Here is a 21,848-nt window from a genome sequence, read left to right on the forward strand (position 1 = left end):
GAAAGGCCTGAGACAGCCAGGTGATACTGTGCTGGAGGTGCCTCACCAGGGCAAGCGTGCCCAGAAGTGGAGTGCCAGAGTGTCGGAGGGAGAGACTCAAATTACATCTGCATAACGTTCCAAAGTGACACTCAAGATTCTGCCTCCAACTGGAACCTCAAGAAAAATTTATTTCATAGTGGTTGTGGTTAATTCTGTCTGGGGCTCCCACCGAGTTACTCAGGGGGTGAACCAACACCTGACGCACCAATTACTGGTGGACATTTGAGAAATATCTGATAATAAACCTTAGAAGCAACTTATTGGTTCCAAAATCACCAAGTGGCCAGTCTGACATTGGTCTTGAGGGATGGCCATTGGGGCATTACCACCTGGTACTGCTGTCAAGGGTCTGGAAAGTAATTAAAAAAAAAATAACCCGCCACTGACCATGAGGACACGGCCTCTTTAGTGTGCTCCATGTATACCGAGAGGGATGAGTGAATCTCCCAAAACTTGTTTTGGGCAAATTAGCTCGATTCAGCCAGCAGATTCAATTCATTCCTAATAAAATTGAAGTTTCCCCCCAAAATGACATTTTTTATGATCCGAGGTCTCTCCAAACGACAAACATAAAAAAAACAACCCAGAAATAACAGAAGGGGTTAAAATAAAAAAAATCACTGTATATTCACCTGTCTTTGACTCTCACCTGACTCATTAGGTCATCTATGCCATCACTCTCCAGTCCAACATTTGGGTCTTTGGTTCTTTCCGAGCTTTAGCTGTCAGGTTGGTTATGACAGGTATCATTGATGTCAAAGATGTGTCACCTTCCACATGACCACATGGGCCTGTGCACCCAAAAGACCCCAATGTAGGACCAGGGAGCAGTTGTGGAGGTGACATAAGCAGTTGGGTGAGAACCAAGGACAGGTGACTATAATGTGTTTTTTTTAACCCCTTTTGTTACCTATCTTTTTTCATGCTTTGTGGTCTGGAGAGACCTTAGAGCATAATAAACGTCTTTTCACGGGAACTTTTGATTTTAATTGGTCCGGCAAAATGGAGGCCAGTGGATTCGTGCAAATCAAAGCCCACAAATTTCACATTTGCCAGAATCTACATTTTTAGGAAATTTTATAATCGGTATTAACAATTTTGAAATGCTTTAGCCCTTCCCTTGGTCTCATCCAGGAATGCCCCCCAATCACAAAGGGAAAATACATTTTTGGGTGGGGTTTGTACAAAACCCACCCTTTTTTGGCTGGGAAAACACATATGTACTTGGACTGTCCCAGCAAATTCTGGACAGCACACATGTATGTGCATAGTACTGAAACTTCCATATGCTAATGAGGGCGGCGTACACTGGAGGAACTATTACTTTATCACATCAAGTGATAAAGGGTCAGGACCAATCAGTCTGGCATCCTGACTCTGGCTGCAGTTAGAACGTTTCTGAGAAGCTCCCATGGTCCTTACACTAGCCTACATCAGACATCTAAAGAGACCCAGGTTGTTTATGAGCACGTACTTGTCGTAAGTAAGTAAATAAATAGTAATAATATACGTAAATAACATAGAGGACTTAGTTAACACTATTTTGATCAAAAAAGCGTAAAAGCCATCCCACCGCAACGGGGTGTGCCCATTGGGATGATCCTATCCTGTCTCTAGTATTATGTGGCCAGGTGACCTGAATGTCCCAACCTGGGTTCTCCAAACGTCTTTGAGGGTTCAGTGATGGTCAATGGAGCAGATCTGTATTCCTCCAGCTGGTGACTTAGTCCAGTAAGTTGGCATCCTGTAGAGTGTCTCTGGAAACAGAGGCCGATCCCCTTCCATAGTTCACAGGCATTTTTCCACAGGATTGGGGGAAGGTGGGTGGAGGAGATCATCTCTCATTGTTCGAGTGTTCAATTAACCTGCATATTTTGTCCTGTAATGTTTGCAGAACAACAAACTGTAGGAACTGATACAAGGAGTAATCAACATATTAGCAAACATCGCTTGTTCCATTAACCTGCGTTTTTGTCCTCTAAGGTTATTTGGAAGAATAAATTGTAGGGCTGATACAATGGGTAATCAACAGGCATTCAGCAATATCAACAAGTCAATATACACCAAGAGTCAATGTGCAGGTTTATATGAACAATGGCTTCCATCTCTTGACCTGCTGAATAATATGTCTGGCATAATTAAGAGTAAATGCTGTGTCGTCACACAATGCATCATGGAAAAATATGCAAATGAGCTCTCCTCAAGAAGAATGATGTTACTTGCCTTATGGAATTTGGAAGGAAACAAACATCAGATTAAGATCAGGAAAGGGAAGAAACATGACTGTCACTTGCACTGGACGTCTAGAAAAATCTGCGATCCCATAAACCATTTTTGTTCAACAATCTCTTAATCTAGGCGCTCTCGTCCTTTTGGGGTCATATTATCGGCATTCTGTAAAAAAAAAAAATTCTTTCTTTCTTATTTTCCCTCCTGTTTATCCAACAATTGTCCCAGACTAAATATTGATTCATGATCTGAATACACGGAAACCAGTAAGAGATAGAGATCAAAGTGGGAATATTTGCTGGAGGTGGGTCGTTCTGGATACATCGACCATGACGTCAATAGCGTATAGACCGCGGTATACGGTATACTATACCGTATGCTTCACCTCAGTAGTCCCTTTGGGCGTTTAATGGTCATGAATAAGAAAATTGATGTGTGGTTTCTATGGAAACAAGTGCAGTAAGAGGACACAATGTAACATTCTTCCCAATCAGTTTGCAATTTCACGGAATACGGAGAAACTCGTTTAGCAGAAGCATTGTTACTTCATGAATCAGCGTGCACCTGTCTGCTACAGGCTGGGAACATTTCCTTAAAGGAACGGCAAAACTAAAATCCTTTGTGTAGATGACTACAGTCTGTTGTTCACTGTTATCAGCCATTTCAGGCTAGAGAGAAATATATTAGCTACTCTATCACGGCATGAGCTTGGAAAGCTGGATAACAACCAATTGCCAGATCAGATATAAGAAAGAAATGAGTGTTTAGAATTTATAACTTTTTTTTATGCAAATTGTCTCTTCAGAGAGAAAGAGGACTAGAACAAAGCAGCGATCCTAAAAATCACCTAGCCAAATCAGATATCTTCCTTTGCACTGATGAGGGGCAATACCCCTGAAACACCGTGTCTGCAAATTGAGATTTTGGTTTGGCTTTTATCCTAAGTCATATTGCAAGGCTCGTTAAAGAGTTGATATTGACTTTTAGGATCGCTGCTTCCAATAGATGGCGCTAAAGTTCTAGTCCTCTTTCTCTCTGAAGAGAAAATCTGCATATTTAATTTCCCAGAGGAAAAAATCTTAAATTGGGCACCCGGGACTACTGATTGGCCACTGAGCTTGTCTTCTGATTGGTCTGCTGACCTGCTATCCTGATCGACCAGTTAGGAACCAGAGGAACCGTCACTCCTCTCGATGGCGTCAGAGCGTATTTCACATACCACGCAGTATTTATGGTGGAGAAGACTGTCGAAGAAGCTTGGCAGGAATAATAATGCATGTTTCACCTTGATGAAGATTTTGCATTACAGAGAAGGAATTGAAGGTTCCTCCATCCTAGCCCCTATAACAGTGTTGCTGACAGTGCCCAATCGCCCATCCCGAAATGAAAACTTTGACATCTTTACCTCCAAATTCACCAGAAGCCACAGAAGAGTCAGTGGACACCAAAACATTCAATATTTGGAATTCCGAAATAGATACAACCCCCTGCTGCTTTCCCTACAAGCCCCAAAGTTCTCAAGAGCAAGTCAAAGATGCCCCTCTGGAGTGAACACACTACATATGATCTCACAAAGTCTTGCCTTCACTTGTACACTATGTGACTCCCTGACGCTGCCAGCTTTTGGGACCTGAGGGCATAGAGCATCCTGCCTATCTCTGCGGCACTGGTGTCAGTGGCACCTGACACAGTTTGTGTGGGTTGACTCTTGAGATGCCAGCGACACAATGATAGAGGAGTATGCAAATATGATTAAATGTGATGATCACTAAAGCTAAAGGCACCAAGCAGAAGACCCCGGGTCCATTTTCTGGTGCCAGGTGCTAGCGATGCACTTGGTTTGCATATAGAGTATATATAATACTGCTCTTCTGGGTCGTCCTTGACATTACTCTGCCAAGACTTGTAGGAGCCACTGCCGTCTTTCCTTCTGGGGAGATGTTAATCCTTTGATCTCAACAGCGATTAAATTGTTAGTTTAATTGGGGAAATTACAGAATTTTAATCCCAGGAAATTGCGATGATTGACATTTTGGTCGAATACAATAAGTAGGAAAGTTCCTGTAACTCACGTCCCAAATGCAGCGACAAGCACCGACCTGAACGAAGAGACGCCCAGAAGGAGACCTGTAATCCTGAATGTGAAATCCGTATACTCTGTATTTTAGAGAACGTGTCCCTTTAAGATCCAAAAATCCCAGTGCAAAAAATGTCTTTGAGATAAAGGAATACATCTTTTTCTGACATCACTTGTCACCTTATACAGGAGTGATGAATATATTGTTTATTAACTTGACTAATTTGACAACCAGGAGTCTGGGAAAGATACTGACAACTCAAACAGTAGGTATAATGATGGCCATGTTAGAGGTCACCCTGCTTGCCCAGGCACAGAGGTAAATTGGCAGGTAATGTTACCTGTAGATATTAATATGATAATATACAAGATTTCTGAAACTGACCTCTCCTGTAGCCATAGTACAAACTGAATGGCCAACTTATTAGAGACACCCGATTATTAGCACGTTGGATCTCCTTTGGTCTTCAGAATCACAGCAATTCATCACGGCATAGATTCCCTAGGTGAAGAAATCGTTCTGGACAGGATCATTAGATGGAGGCGTTGACATACTGTGGATAGCCCCGTCTACTATATCCCATAGATGTGGAGACTGTGGAGGTCGCAGAAGCAAAAAAAACTCAATGTCATGTTCCTGGAATCCATCCATGACTCTCTGAAGAATGAACTTAGTTGGCCACAATGTTACTTACGTAAGTCCTACTGTCCCATCGTCCATCCACAGAGGAGCCAGGATGTGCCAATAAAACATTCTCCCACCCTCACCTCGCCTCCAAAAGCCTTAAAGGATGGAGTCATCCATCCACAACTATCATAAGAAGTAGGGTGTGCCGAAAAAACATTCCCCACGATATTACTGGACCTCCACCAGCCTATCATCAAGAAGTCATCCATCCACAAATATCAGAGGGTGTACCAAGAAAACATCGCTTACAACATTACTCCACGGAGGACCAGCGATGTATTTTGCTACAGTTTTTCTTGACTGTGCACTGCCTATTCATCAGAACAATTCTTCACATCTTCCTCTGATCCGATTTATCAAAATTATTCTTTACATCTTCCTCTCATCTCTTTCATCAGAACGATTCTTCACTTCTTCTTCTGACCCTTTTCATCAGAATAGTTCATCACAGTGATCCCTGTCATCAAAATGATCCCTCAGCTCTTCACCTGATCCCTTTTATGAATGACTTATTTACATACAGTACACATACAGTACAGACCAAAAGTTTGGACACACCTTCTCATTTAAAGATGTTTCTGTATTTTCATGACTTTGAAAATTGTACATTCACACTGAAGGCATCAAAACTATGAATTATCACATGTGGAATTATATACTTAACAAAAAAGTGTGAAACAACTGAAAATATGTCTTATATTCTAGGTTCTTCAAAGTAGTCACCTTTTGCTTTGATGACTGCTTTGCACACTCTTGGCATTCTCTTGATGAGCTGGTTCAGTATGCCTTCAATTTTGAATAAATCCCCAACAGTGTCACCAGCAAAGCACCCCCACACCATCACACCTCCTCCTCCATGCTTCACGGTGGGAACCAGGCATGTAGAGTCCATCCGTTCACCTTTTCTGCATCGCACAAAGACACGGTGGTTGGAACCAAAGATCTCAAATTTGGACTCATCAGACCAAAGCACAGATTTCCACTGGTCTAATGTCCATTCCTTTGTGTTCTTTAGCCCAATCAAGTCTCTTCTGCTTGTTGCCTGTCCTTAGCAGTGGTTTCCTAGCAGCTATTTTACCATGAAGGCCTGCTGCACAAAGTCTCCTCTTAACAGTTGTTGTAGAGATGTGTCTGCTGCTAGAACTCTGTGTGGCATTGACCTGGTCTCTAATCTGAGCTGCTGTTGACCTGCGATTTCTGAGGCTGGTGACTCGGATAAACTTATCCTCAGAAGCAGAGGTGACTCTTGGTCTTCCTTTCCTGGGGCAGTCCTCATGTGAGCCAGTTTCTTTGTAGCACTTGATGGGTTTTGCAACTGCACTTGGGGACACATTCAAAGTTTTCCCAATTTTTTGGACTGACTGACCTTCATTTCTTAAAGTAATGATGGCCACTCGTTTTTCTTTACTTAGCTGCTTTTTTCTTGCCATAATACAAATTCTAACAGTCTATTCAGTAGGACTATCAGCTGTGTATCCACCAGACTTCTGTACAACACAACTGATGGTCCCAACCCCATTTATAAGGCAAGAAATCCCACTTATTAAACCTGACAGGGCACACCTGTGAAGAGAAAACCATTTCTGGTGACTACCTCTTGAAGTTCATCAAGAGAATGCCAAGAGCGTGCAAAGCAGTCATCAAAGCAAAAGGTGGCTACTTTGAAGAACATAGAATATAAGACATATTTTCAGTTGTTTCACACTTTTTTGTTAAGTATATAATTCCACATGTGATAATTCATAGTTTTGATGCCTTCAGTGTGAATGTACAATTTTCAAAGTCATATAAATACAGAAAAATCTTTAAATGAGGTGTGTCCAAACTTTTGGTCTGTACTGTACATAGGATCTCCTTATACTAGAAGTGCCATTGGTGTCTATTATATGACGGATTCTGCACCGCTGGTATTATCGATGTTTAGCTTCTATGACTGAGCAGAACACTGGAAATATACAGGTGTGAACATACCTGAAGCTGATAGTGGTCTTCTGTGCTTACCAGCAATGTTATATCAGTTCTTGCCTGTCACTTCCAGGTGAAGCTGATTTTGTCGATGGAAGCCTTGTCCAAAACTGCAGCTGGGGGATGTAGGATAAGATAGTAGCCATTTATGGCTCGCATCTACAGAATCGCCTCTTAAAGAAGGGCTCTCAGTTCCGTCTCATTGAGGGAGGTCTTTATCTAAAGGTCTTTCACTTCTAAGATGTCTACATGTCCTAAAAGAGCAAATGGACAGTGATTATCTTCATGAGACAACCAGTTTCATAGAGGAGGTGTCATGCTCCTGAGGTCAAACCCTTGAGTCTGTGTTTTGTGGTCGGCTTCTCTTTCCGCTGAGCCACAGCAGATACATATTTTCTCCGGATGTTTAGGTTCTGTTATTCTGGCTGCAGTCTGTTTAGCATAGTACAAGGGTTTACATTTGTCTGTCCTATCACCTTTCAGGTGCAGCTTTATATTCTGTCCCCCTGCTGGCATTTCCTGCTCGTGATAGTTTCTTGTGGATGTTCAGCCATTCTGTTATAGCTTAAAGCCAGTTAGTGAAATTCTAGCCAGGGTTTATCTCCTTGTTGTTTCTGTTCTTTACCATGCAACAATCTTGTCTTTCTTTCTGGGAAGCATGCAGCATATAATCGAACAGTACGTACTTTATACTTTATTTTGTGGCTTACTTTACTCACTCTGGGATCTTTCCTTTTTTCAGCACACTTTCCCTTCTGTAGGTAATTTACACTCTGCTCTGCCCTCCGGTTCTTTAGGAGGAACTTGAAGCGCTCAATGGCCTTTCAGGGAACGTAGATCTAAGCTCCCATCTTCTAGTCCGTGATTAGGACCATCTCTGCTCGCGCAGGAACCTTTAGGGACTGCTGGTCAGGATGTCTAGTCTGTACAGTAATCGGCAGGGTCAGTTGCAGTTTTTAGTTTGTTACCATTTTTCATAACAGGAGGACCTGCAAACAGGATTCTCTTCTAACACATCCTCGGGCTCTGCTCACAATGATGAAGCCTTCTGTTCTTTTAGGGTTTCCCATATTTTTCCATAGGAGTAAACAGATCAGAGTGTTCTCCGATCCCGGCCGTTACAGCAGGAGTCAAGCTGACAATCCCAGTTTCTGCTCCTACAGGATTACCATGCCATTACGTCCTACAGTGGTCAGAAGAAGGTGCCTAGTTCTGATAATTGTACCATTGGTAATGTAAGGAAGTAATAACCATAGACAATAACATTAAAAATAATAAAAATGATAAGTTACTTAGAAATGATGTTATCCTCATGTATTAGACGATAATACGACAGATACATATAAATATAATATACAGCGGTGCACAGAGGACACATTGTCATCATGACTTCCTCGTACAGTTTCGCCTTGTTCCTCGGAAAGCCTGGGAAAAATCACAGCACAATCTAAACCCTGCTATTTTCTCCAGGCGCTCAAAACCCTGCAGACAAAGAGAGAAATTCCCTATGTATTCATAAACCCCCTCGTCCCAGTGGAAGTGGAATCTGGATATGAGAGGCTTTATTATTGTGCCCCCGGGGCATCGCACTTCATACTTCATGACTACTGGGTGTCCACTATTAGCATGTAAATAATGTGGCAGGAGCTGTAACATCAGCCATTATACTGCACGACCCAAGAGATCTGCTCATGGGGGATTGGCTCCGCAACTGTGGGAACAAGTCCTGGATTCCTATGAGAAATATTCCCCTTAACTTGGGGGCAGGAGGTTATTTCTCCCCTTCACTTTCCAAACTCTGACAAAGGATCAAGGGTTTCACCACCCATTAGTAAGAAGGCGGTCTCCATTGCATGTATCCCCCCCATCAATTATTATGCATGACACTGTATGGCACTACTATGTTAAAGTGGCATTGCGCTGTTCTTTGGTTCTTTGTGTGACTTTATTTAATGCTACTATTAAATCAGTAACATGGAAGTATTACTTTCCCTATGAATATAAATGGCGCCCCCCCCCCACCCACCACATACAGTACTGTGCAAAAATTTTAGGCAAATGTGTAAACAATGCTGCAAAGTAAAAAAGCTTTAAAAAATATTAATATTTATATTTAGAAATTAACAAAATGCACAGTGAATGAACAAAAGTAATCTAAATCCCATCAGTATGTGGTGACCGCTCATCGCCTTCAACAGTTCTCTAGATACATTTGCACAAAGTCGAGGATTTATTTATAGTCAGGTGAATGAGTTACTAATCAAACCAAAACATCATTTTCATATGTAGATTAAAACACAGTCATTAACTGAAACAGAAACAGTTGTGTGGGAGGATTAAAAGTGGGTGAGGAATAAGCAACCTCTGCTATGAAGGTGAGGATGTGAAAGACAGTTTCATGTCACAGGTCATGCAAGAGTTAGAACAGCAAGCAGACACAAGGTAGTTATACTGCATCAGCAAGGTGTCTCCAAAGTAAAGATTTCACAGCAGATCGGGATTTCAAGATGCTGTTCAAGCTCTTTTCGAGAAGCATCAAGAAATGGCAATGATGTGGACCGTAAATGCAGTGGTCAGACAAGGAAACTTAGTGCAGCAGATGAGAGAGGATTCAAAAAGACCTAAATAAACTGGAGCAGTGGGCAGCAACCAACAGAATGGTTTTTAACAGGGAAAAATGCAAAGTACTACATCTGGGCAATAAAAATAAAAAAAGCATATACAGAATGGGAGGAATAGAGCTAAGCAACAGTACATGTGAAAAAGACTTAGGTATACTAATAGATCATAGACTGAACATGAGTCAACAGTGTGATGCAGCAGCAAAAAAGGCAAATACAATTCTGGGATGTATTAACAGAAGCATACAGGCTAGATCACGTGAAGTCATTATCGGTCTTTACTCCTCTTTGGTCAGACCTCATCTGGAATACTGTGTACAGTTTTGGGCACCACATTTTAAAAAAGACATAGACAAACTGGAGCAAGTTCAGAGAAGAGCGACCAGAATGGTGACTGGTCTGCAAACCATGTCCTATGAGGAACGGTTGCAGGATTTGGGAATGTTTAGCTTGCAAAAAAGAAGACTGAGAGGAGACTTAATAGCTGTCTACAAATATGTCAAGGGCTGTCACATTGTAGAAGGATCATCTTTATTCTCATTTGCACAAGGAAAGACTAGAAGCAATGGGATGAAACTAAATGGGAGGAGACACAGATTAGATATTAGAAAAACTTTTTGACAGTTAGGGTGATTAATGAGTGGAACAGGCTGCCACGAGAGGTGGTGAGTTCCCCTTCAATGGACGTCTTCAAACAGAGGCTAGACAGACATCTGTCTGACATGATCTAGTGAATCCTGCTTTGAGCAGGGGGTTGGACCAGATGACCCAGGAGGTCCCTTCCAACTCTACCATTCTATGATTCTATGATTCTATGAAAGACACATCATGTTACTTCCCTTTGAAATCAGATGATGTCCAGCAGTGCCATCAGCTCAGGACTGGCAGCAACCAGTGAGGCCAGCTACACCCATCTACTGTTTTTGGAGAAGTCTGGGCAGAAGTCATCTTCATGGAAGTATTGCAGCCAAAAAAAAAGCCTTCTACTTGGAAAAGAAGGACAAGTAACTCAACTATGCATGACAACATAGGAACTGGGGTACAGAAAAATGTCAGCAAGTCTCAGGACTGAGGAGTCACAATGTGAAATATTTGGCTCTAACAGAAGCAGTTTGTTCCCCGGAGGCTGTAGAACGGCACAATAATGAGGGTCTGCAGGAACAGTGAAGCATGGTGGAGGCTCCTGCAAGTTTGTGGCTCCATTTCAGCAAATGGAGTTGAGGAATTGGTCAGGAATAATGGTGTCCTAAATACTGAGAAATCCAGACAGATACTTACCCATCATGTAATACCATCAGGGCGGCGTCTCATTGGCTCCAAATTTATTCTGCAGCAGACAACGACCCCCAACATCCAGCCAATGTCATTAATAACGAGGAGTCCTGGAGGTGTTGATCCGGTCCCCACAGAGCCCTGATCTCACATCATCCCGTCTGTCTGGGATCACATGAAGAGACAGAGAAGTCTGCAGTCGCTCAATTGAATTGAACGAGGCTGCGTATGTCTAATCGGAATATATAACATATTGCACACTTACAGTATCACCCGATCTCGCTGCCGGCACACGAGAGTTCTGACAGTGCACTAAGTCGGTATTCAGATAAAGTGACTTCAGACTTTTGTGCTAAAACTGGATGAACCCCTTTAACACTTATATTTATGAAAATATTCTTCCTGTGCAGTATTTTTTCCCATAACTGCCTAAAACTTTTGCCCAGTGCTGTATGTGACCCAGCACCTCTGAAGGCGATGGTCAGCCCTTATTACTGGTGGCCATGTTAAGGGGTAATGTAGCGAACCATATTGCTATATAAGTAGCAGTTACATGGCTATTACTTATTTGCATTATATCATAGTCTCCAGGGTGGTGATACAATGTATCTGAGCTCATCAGGTGTAAGATTCTTGTGACTCAGTACCAGCTACTGCCAGCAGAGGGCAGCGTTACCCTCCTGTGACGGGGACTAAAGAAGGGGCAGCGGATACGGAGGAGTGCAGCCCCCGATTCATCATGTTTTTTTTTTGTATAGCATTGTGTGTTTTATTCTTTTATTTAGTTTGCATCCAAGTCATTTTTCTATTTGCGCCTTTCTTTAAGTCTTTTTTTTTATATGAGCTTGTCTAATTCTTTTTAATCTGTGGGTGGAGTTTTGTGATTCCAGATGTTTTCGGCTGTTTCTTTATGTACAACTTTTTAGAAAGTCACAAAATTTGGGGCAACCGCCAACCCGGTCCTCCCCCTGGTGTATTTTTGAGTCTGTCATTTTTTTGGCACATTTTTTGAGATATCTTGGGCAACGAGCGCCTTTTTGCTCTGAAAAAAATTCAACAGAACAAAAGACTTTTTTTTTTTTACTTTGTGCAAAAATTCAAGAATTGGCACTTTGGAGAATTTTTGACACAAAAAAAAATGCCAACTAATAGCACAAAATAAAAAAGGGAAGTGACTTAAAAAAAACAACCTGGAAATGTGCACTGGATCTGGATCTGGATCTGGATCTGGATCTGGACGTGTGTAAGAAATGGATATAATGACTCTGGGCAATTACTGGCACAGAATGACGCTGGACAAGGAGAGGACCTCGGTGCTGCGTCCCTAGAGCTTTCCTGTCTTTTCAGAAACTTATATGAAGTTTCCCCTGTGTGCGCTTATTACTGGGGACATCCGTGTGATCACAGAAACACCCAGAAATAGTCATTAATAATCATTATATAAGTGAGCGATCTACAGAGGAAGGCTCCGTATCACACAGCGGACACATCACAGGCGGTGCGGGGGGTCGGAGCCTTGTGGCCCCTCATTCCAGCACAACATAGAATGAACACGTAAGATACAATCGCCAAAAAAAAAGAAACAACAAGTGCAAAAGCCAAAACGGAAACAGGGGCTGATAGACAGCGATAGACAGCGGCCGCATGTGATAGATACACTAATATATATACAGATACATACAACAATATATACAGTCATCCCAGCAATCACCTCTCTGGATAATATAATAATATGTGTGCACCACACAATACACAGCAGCAGCAGCGGGGCGCAACGCAAGCCGAGATGCATGTGAGAAAGTCCCGAAACAGGGAGGAACACATAGAAAGCAACACAGATATCATCATGTGAGAAAAGAGGATGGAAAATAATAGGTGTATATATCAGATTTCTGGCCAGCAGCGAGATCTCCTATCTATCTATATATTATCTATCAATCATTACATCTATCTATTATCAATCTATCCATATACAAGTGCATCTCATTAAATTAGAATATCATCAAAAAGTTACTTTATTTCAGTTCTTCAATACAAAAAGTGAAACTCCTATATTATATAGAGTCATTACACACAGAGGGATCTATTATATAGAGTCATTACACAGAGGGATCTATTATATAGAGTCATTACACACAGAGGGATCTATTATATAGAGTCATTACACACAGAGTGATCTATTATATAGAGTCATTACACACAGAGTGATCTATTATATAGAGTCATTACACACAGAGGGATCTATTATATAGAGTCATTACACACAGAGGGATCTATTATATAGAGTCATTACACGCAGAGGGATCTATTATATAGAGTCATTACACACAGAGGGATCTATTATATAGTCATTACACGCAGAGGGATCTATTATATAGAGTCATTACAGACAGAGTGATCTATTATATAGAGTCATTACACACAGAGGGATCTATTATATAGAGTCATTACACACAGAGTGATCTATTATATAGAGTCATTACACACAGAGGGATCTATTATATAGAGTCATTACACACAGAGTGATCTATTATATAGAGTCATTACACACAGAGGAATCTATTATATAGAGTCATTACACGCAGAGGGATCTATTATATAGAGTCATTACACACAGAGTGATCTATTATATAGAGTCATTACACGCAGAGGGATCTATTATATAGAGTCATTACACATAGAGGGATCTATTATATAGAGTCATTACACGCAGAGGGATCTATTATATAGAGTCATTACACACAGAGGGATCTATTATATAGAGTCATTACACGCAGAGGGATCTATTATATAGAGTCATTACACACAGAGTGATCTATTATATAGAGTCATTACACACAGAGGAATCTATTATATAGAGTCATTACACACAGAGGGATCTATTATATAGAGTCATTACACACAGAGGGATCTATTATATAGAGTCATTACACACAGAGTGATCCATTATATAGAGTCATTACACACAGAGGGATCTATTATATAGAGTCATTACACACAGAGCGATCTATTATATAGAGTCATTACACACAGAGTGATCTATTATATAGAGTCATTACACACAGACGGATCTATTATATAGAGTCATTACACACAGAGCGATCTATTATATAGAGTCATTACACACAGAGTGATCTATTATATAGAGTCATTACACACAGAGGGATCTATTATATAGAGTCATTACACACAGAGGGATCTATTATATAGAGTCATTACACACAGAGGGATCTATTATATAGAGTCATTACACGCAGAGGGATCTATTATATAGAGTCATTACACACAGAGGGATCTATTATATAGTCATTACACGCAGAGGGATCTATTATATAGAGTCATTACACACAGAGGGATCTATTATATAGAGTCATTACACACAGAGGGATCTATTATATAGAGTCATTACACGCAGAGGGATCTATTATATAGTCATTACACGCAGAGGGATCTATTATATAGAGTCATTACACACAGAGGGATCTATTATATAGAGTCATTACACACAGAGGGATCTATTATATAGAGTCATTACACGCAGAGGGATCTATTATATAGAGTCATTACACACAGAGGGATCTATTATATAGTCATTACACACAGAGCGATCTATTATATAGAGTCATTACAGACAGAGTGATCTATTATATAGAGTCATTACACACAGAGGGATCTATTATATAGAGTCATTACACACAGAGTGATCTATTATATAGAGTCATTACACACAGAGGGATCTATTATATAGTCATTACACACAGAGTGATCTATTATATAGAGTCATTACACACAGAGGAATCTATTATATAGAGTCATTACACGCAGAGGGATCTATTATATAGAGTCATTACACACAGAGTGATCTATTATATAGAGTCATTACACGCAGAGGGATCTATTATATAGAGTCATTACACATAGAGGGATCCTTTATATAGAGTCATTACACACAGAGGGATCTATTATATAGTCATTACACGCAGAGGGATCTATTATATAGAGTCATTACAGACAGAGTGATCTATTATATAGAGTCATTACACACAGAGGGATCTATTATATAGAGTCATTACACACAGAGGGATCTATTATATAGAGTCATTACACGCAGAGGGATCTATTATATAGAGTCATTACACACAGAGGGATCTATTATATAGAGTCATTACACACAGAGGGATCTATTATATAGAGTCATTACACACAGAGTGATCTATTATATAGTCATTACACACAGAGGGATCTATTATATAGAGTCATTACACACAGAGGGATCTATTATATAGAGTCATTACACACAGAGGTATCTATTATATAGAGTCATTACACGCAGAGTGATCTATTATATAGAGTCATTACACGCAGAGGGATCTATTATATAGAGTCATTACACACAGAGGGATCTATTATATAGAGTCATTACACACAGAGGGATCTATTATATAGAGTCATTACACACAGAGTGATCTATTATATAGAGTCATTACACACAGAGGGATCTATTATATAGAGTCATTACACGCAGAGGGATCTATTATATAGAGTCATTACACACAGAGGGATCTATTATATAGAGTCATTACACACAGAGGGATCTATTATATAGAGTCATTACACACAGAGGGATCTATTATATAGAGTCATTACACACAGAGGGATCTATTATATAGAGTCATTACACGCAGAGGGATCTATTATATAGAGTCATTACACACAGAGGGATCTATTATATAGAGTCATTACACACAGAGGGATCTATTATATAGAGTCATTACACACAGAGGGATCTATTATATAGAGTCATTACACACAGAGGGATCTATTATATAGAGTCATTACACGCAGAGGGATCTATTATATAGAGTCATTACACGCAGAGGGATCTATTATATAGAGACATTACACGCAGAGGGATCTATTATATAGAGTCATTACACGCAGAGGGATCTATTATATAGAGTCATTACACACAGAGTGATCTATTATATAGAGTCATTACACACAGAGGGGTCTATTATATAGAGTCATTACACACAGAGGGATCTATTTCAAGTGTTTATTTCTGTTAATGTTGTAATGACTCTATATGATATAGGAGCTTCACTTTTTGTATTGAAGAACTGAAATAAAGCAAATTTTTGATGATATTCTAATTTTGTGAGATGCACCTGTATCCATCTATTATCTATCTATATCTATCTATCTATCATACTGTACATCTCATATATGTCTTTCTGCCTTTTAATCCCATATCTATTTATCTGGGTTATTTATCTACATTTCTTTCTCTTATGACAAATCCCTTTTCCTACGTTAAGCCCCCTATGAAGAATGTAACAAGCAGCTGATGGCTCTTTTCCATCTTCCTGCACATTTACATTGTAGAACTACAACACAGTAACAATTTCCAAACAATAAAACCATCTACTAATACGCGATGAATCAGACCGCAGATTACAATGTAGCAGAGCTGAGTTGGTTATTATTACAGCTGGTGATATAATAAACTATTATTATACAGTGTTACCAGCCGTCCAGAAATTCCAGGACAGTCTTTAAAAAAAAATGTAAGACGTCCGTGATTATTTTGAAGCTGACGAAACTTCTACAGATATTTTTGACTGTAATTATCATCATTTACAGGTTACAGTGAATGCAGCCGATGTCTGATATCAGCATTATGGGCTGCAGACATCCATCACTTATAATCATAATGATTTATTATTATAGATTTCCAATGTCCATAAAAAATATTGTCTGTCCGTGAGATTTTGATAAGCCATCCAGAAAAAAAGTCAATTTAGCAACATTATATTATTATCTGAATATAAGAACCTTCAGCTCTGCTACATCTGTATCTCAGAGTCCTTACCTCTGTGCTGCCGCTGATCATTACAGGACTGGCAGCCGCTGGGATCCTAGAAGTGTCTGACACCTCCTCCGCAGGCACTCCCTCCAAGTAGTCAGAGCAGACAGACACTGGGGTGACAACACAATGACGGCTCCTCCTGACACTCAGCTACTGATTATAGAGGCTGGTAGACTGACAGTGAGAAACTGGTGCTGGCGTTACGTCATGTAATGATCACACTGCTATAGACTACACTAAATGCATAGTATTACAAAAAAATCCAGAAATAGCAGACTTTATTAGGCAGTGCACACTGCACACTGTCAGGATTCTCTGATGCAAGCGCATGTGGTTTACATATATGTGGTCACATGCCGACTAGACGAGCTTGGCCACACCCAATACAAATGAATCGAGCGAGGCCAGACAAGTCTAGTTTGAATGTGGATGGAAGTATACAAATCGCCCACTCCCGCCTCTGACACTGGAGAATCCTGACAGCATGCAGTGTGCACGCTGTGAGGATTAACAAATCTGTAGTCACTGCAGACTTAAACCCCAAGTCCGGACAACCTCTTTGACTAAATGCAAAGTGAATGGACAAAAGAGAAATCTAAATTATATTAATTTTTGGTGCCCGTACTTTGTCTTCAAAACAGCATTAATTCTTCTAGGTGATTGTGCACAGAGTCAAGGATTGTATAGGATTATAGTCAGGTGTAAGAGTAACTAGTTATAACAATAGATGATAATTATCATCATTTTCATATACAAATTAAAACACAGTTATTAACTGAAATAGAAACAGTCATGTAGGTGGCATAAAACTGGGTGAGTAACAGACAAACTCTTCTACAAAGTTGAGGTTGTGGAAGACAGCTTCATGTCACAGGTCATACACCGTGGCAAAAGTGAGCACAGCAACAAGATACAAGGTAATTGTACTGCATCAGCGAGGTGTCTCCCAGGCAAAGATTTCAAAGCAACTGGGGTTTCAAGATGTGCTGTTCAAGCTCTTTTGATCTCACATCATCCCGTCTGTCTGGGATCACATGAAGAGACAGAAGGATCCGCACAAGCCTCATACACAGAAGATCTGGGGTCAGGTCTCCAAGATGTTTGGAACAACCTCCTGCCAAGATCCTTCATAAACTGAGTACAAGTGATGAGAAGTGATAGAGGCGACTGGCGGTCACCAGATACTGATGATGGAGGCGACGGGCGGTCACCAGATACTGATGATGGAGGCAAAGGGCGGTCACACCAAATATAGATATATTTTTGGAACTGTGCAGCCCATTTAACAGAAAAAGTCGCAATATGTAGTGTCCGACACTGATATCTAATTAGTTCCAATAGTCTCATTCATTAATATCAGAATTTCTGAACCGACCTTTATTCCCTGAATAGTGCGAGACCTCTGAAATGTCAGTGTGATGAATATTCAAGGACAAATTGCAGATATATACAAAGTTCGGCCTTTTGCTCAATGGTTCTTACATAGAAATACAAATGTTTTCATAGGAACTCAGAGGAGAGCTGCTGCATGCCCCTGCCCCGCACTATGATCTGCAGCAGATCTCTCACTATACTGCCCCCTACTGCCGATAATATCAGCATGCTCACACGTGCTTGGGAATGCACAGACATTAAGGCAAACACTTCAGGGACAACATATTACCAGGTGTCAACTACTGGGTAATCAGACAGCAATCTAATAGAGGAATCTTACAGACAGCACATCATGATTTATGACATGATTCCGCACCAGGTGTTTGGTCTATGACATGTCTGTATACTGAGAACATAATGTGCTCTCTACACTGTGCTCCCTACACTGCTCTCTCTACACCGTGCTCTCTACACTGAGCTCTCCACACTGTGCTCTCCACACTGTGCTCTCTACACTGTGCTCTCTACACTGTGCTCTCTACACCGAGCTCTCTACACTGTGCTCTCCACACTGTGCTCTCTACACTGTGCTCTCTACACTGTGCTCTCTACACTGTGCTCTCTACACCGAGCTCTCTACACTGTGCTCCCTACACTGTGCTCCCTACACTGCTCTCTCTACACCGGGCTCTCTACACTGGGCTCTCTACACCGTGCTCTCTACACCGTGCTCTCTACACTGAGCTCTCTACACTGAGCTCTCTACACTGTGCTCCCTACACTGTGCTCTCTACACTGTGCTCCCTACACTGTGCTCCCTACACTGCTCTCTCTACACCGGGCTCTCTACACTGGGCTCTCTACACCGTGCTCTCTACACTGAGCTCTCTACACTGAGCTCTCTACACTGTGCTCCCTACACTTCTCTCTCTACACCGTGCTCTCTACTCCGTGCTCTCTACACCGTGCTCTCTACACTGTGCTCTCTACACTGTGCTCCCTACACTGCTCTCTCTACACTGTGCTCCCTACACTGTGCTCCCTACACTGAGCTCTCTACACTGTGCTCCCTACACTGAGCTCTCTACACTGTGCTCCCTACACTGTGCTCTCTACACTGACCTCTCTACACTGTGCTCCCTACACTGAGCTCTCTACACTGAGCTCTCTACACTGTGCTCCATACACTGTGCTCTCTACACTGTGCACTCTACACCGATCTCTCTACACTGTGCTCTCTACACTGTGCTCTCTACACTGTGCTCCCTACACTGCTCTCTCTACACTGTGCTCTCTACACCGTGCTCTCTACACCGTGCTCTCTACACTGTGCTCTCTACACTGTGCTCCCTACACTGCTCTCTCTACACTGTGCTCCCTACACTGTGCTCCCTACACTGAGCTCTCTGCACTGTGCTCCCTACACTGAGCTCTCTACACTGTGCTCCCTACACTGTGCTCTCTACACTGATCTCTCTACACTGTGCTCCCTACACTGAGCTCTCTACACTGAGCTCTCTACACTAAGCTCCCTACACTGTGCTCTCTACACTGTGCACTCTACACCGATCTCTCTACACTGTGCTCTCTACACTGTGCTCTCTACACCGATCTCTCTACACTGTGCTCTCTACACCGATCTCTCTACACTGTGCTCTCTACACTGTGCTCCCTACACTGTGCTCCCTACACTGTGCTCTCTACACTGTGCTCCCTACACTGTGCTCCCTACACTGAGCTCTCTACACTAAGCTCTCTACACTGTGCTCTCTACACTGTGCTCTCTACACTGTGCTCCCTACACTGTGCTCTCTACACTGAGCTCTCTACACTGCTCTCTCTACACTGCGCTCCCTACACTGTGCTCCCTACACCGAGCTCTCTACACTGTGCTCTCTACACTGTGCTCTCTACACTGAGCTCTCTACCCTGAGCTCTCTACACTGTGCTCCCTACACTGTGCTCCCTACACTGTGCTCTCTACACTGTGCTCTCTACACTGAGCTCTCTACACGGAGCTCTCTACACTGTGCTCCCTACACTGCTCTCTCTACACTGTGCTCCCTACACTGTGCTCTCTACACTGTGCTCCCTACACTGAGCTCTCTACACTGTGCTCCCTACACTGTGCTCTCTACACTGTGCTCTCTACACCGAGCTCTCTACACCGTGCTCCCTACACCGTGCTCCCTACACTGTGCTCTCTACACTGTGTTCCCTACACCGAGCTCTCTACACCGTGCTCCCTACACTGTGCTCCCTACACTGTGCTCCCTACACTGAGCTCTCTACACTGTGCTCTCTACACTGTGCTCTCTACACTGTGTTCCCTACACTGAGCTATCTACACTGTGCTCCCTACACCGTGCTCTCTACACTGAGCTCCCTACACTGTGCTCCCTACACTGTGCTCTCTACACTGAGCTCCCTACACTGTGCTCTCTACACTGTGCTCTCTACACCGTGCTCCCTACACCGTGCTCCCTACACCGTGCTCCCTACACTGTGCTCCCTACACTGTGCTCCCTACACTGTGCTCCCTACACCGAGCTCTCTACACCGTGCTCCCTACACTGTGCTCCCTACACTGTGCTCTCTACACTGTGCTCTCTACACTGTGTTCCCTACACTGTGTTCCCTACACTGAGCTATCTACACTGTGCTCCCTACACTGCTCTCTCTACACCGTGCTCTCTACACCGAGCTCTCTACACTGTGCTCCCTACACTGTGCTATCTACACTGTGCTCTCTACACCGAGCTCTCTACACCGTGCTCCCTACACCGTGCTCCCTACACTGTGCTCTCTACACTGTGTTCCCTACACCGAGCTCTCTACACCGTGCTCCCTACACTGTGCTCCCTACACTGTGCTCCATACACTGAGCTCTCTACACTGTGCTCTCTACACTGTGCTCTCTACACTGTGTTCCCTACACTGAGCTATCTACACTGTGCTCCCTACACCGTGCTCTCTACACTGAGCTCCCTACACTGTGCTCCCTACACTGTGCTCTCTACACTGAGCTCCCTACACTGTGCTCTCTACACTGTGCTCTCTACACCGTGCTCCCTACACCGTGCTCCCTACACTGTGCTCCCTACACTGTGCTCCCTACACCGAGCTCTCTACACCGTGCTCCGTACACTGTGCTCCCTACACTGTGCTCTCTACACTGTGCTCTCTACACTGTGTTCCCTACACTGTGTTCCCTACACTGAGCTATCTACACTGTGCTCCCTACACTGCTCTCTCTACACCGTGCTCTCTACACCGAGCTCTCTACACTGTGCTCCCTACACTGTGCTCCCTACACTGTGCTCCCTACACTGAGTTCCCTACACTGTGCTCCCTAGACTGAGCTCTCTACACTGTGCTCTCTACACGGTGCTCTCTACACTGTGCTCCCTACACTGTACTCCCTACACTGTGCTCCCTACACTGTGCTCTCTACACTGAGCTCCCTACACTGAGCTCCCTACACTGAGCTCTCTACACTGTGCTCTCTACACTGTGCTCCTTACACTGAGCTCTCTACACTGAGCTCTCTACACTGAGCTCCCTACACTGAGCTCTCTACACTGTGCTCTCTACACTGTGCTCTCTACACTGTGCTCCCTACACTGAGCTCTCCATGCTGTTCTTCCTACACTGTGCTCCCTACACTGTTCTCTCTACACTGAGCTCTCTACACTGTGCTTCCTACACTGT

General features: G+C 42.4%; 1 protein-coding gene across 2 annotated transcripts in view; it reads right to left on the reverse strand.

Annotated features, from left to right (window-relative positions):
* Positions 1-21,848, reverse strand: part of FAM167A (family with sequence similarity 167 member A) — a 92,977-nt gene that overhangs the window by 37,274 nt on the left and 33,855 nt on the right. Inside the window, exon 1 of one of the 2 annotated variants that reach the window (XM_073673894.1) lies at positions 16,767-16,923. The exons of the other annotated variant lie outside the window; for it this stretch is intronic. The gene's annotated coding sequence lies outside the window, so the exon portion shown is untranslated. Of the gene's footprint in view, positions 1-16,766; positions 16,924-21,848 lie in introns of those variants that run through there. 2 annotated transcript variants of the gene reach the window in all.

The sequence above is a fragment of the Phyllobates terribilis genome, unplaced genomic scaffold, assembly GCF_046119375.1.
Source record: "Phyllobates terribilis strain yellow unplaced genomic scaffold, ASM4611937v1 Scaffold_3__8_contigs__length_932513732, whole genome shotgun sequence".
Taxonomy (NCBI): Eukaryota; Metazoa; Chordata; class Amphibia; order Anura; family Dendrobatidae; genus Phyllobates; species Phyllobates terribilis.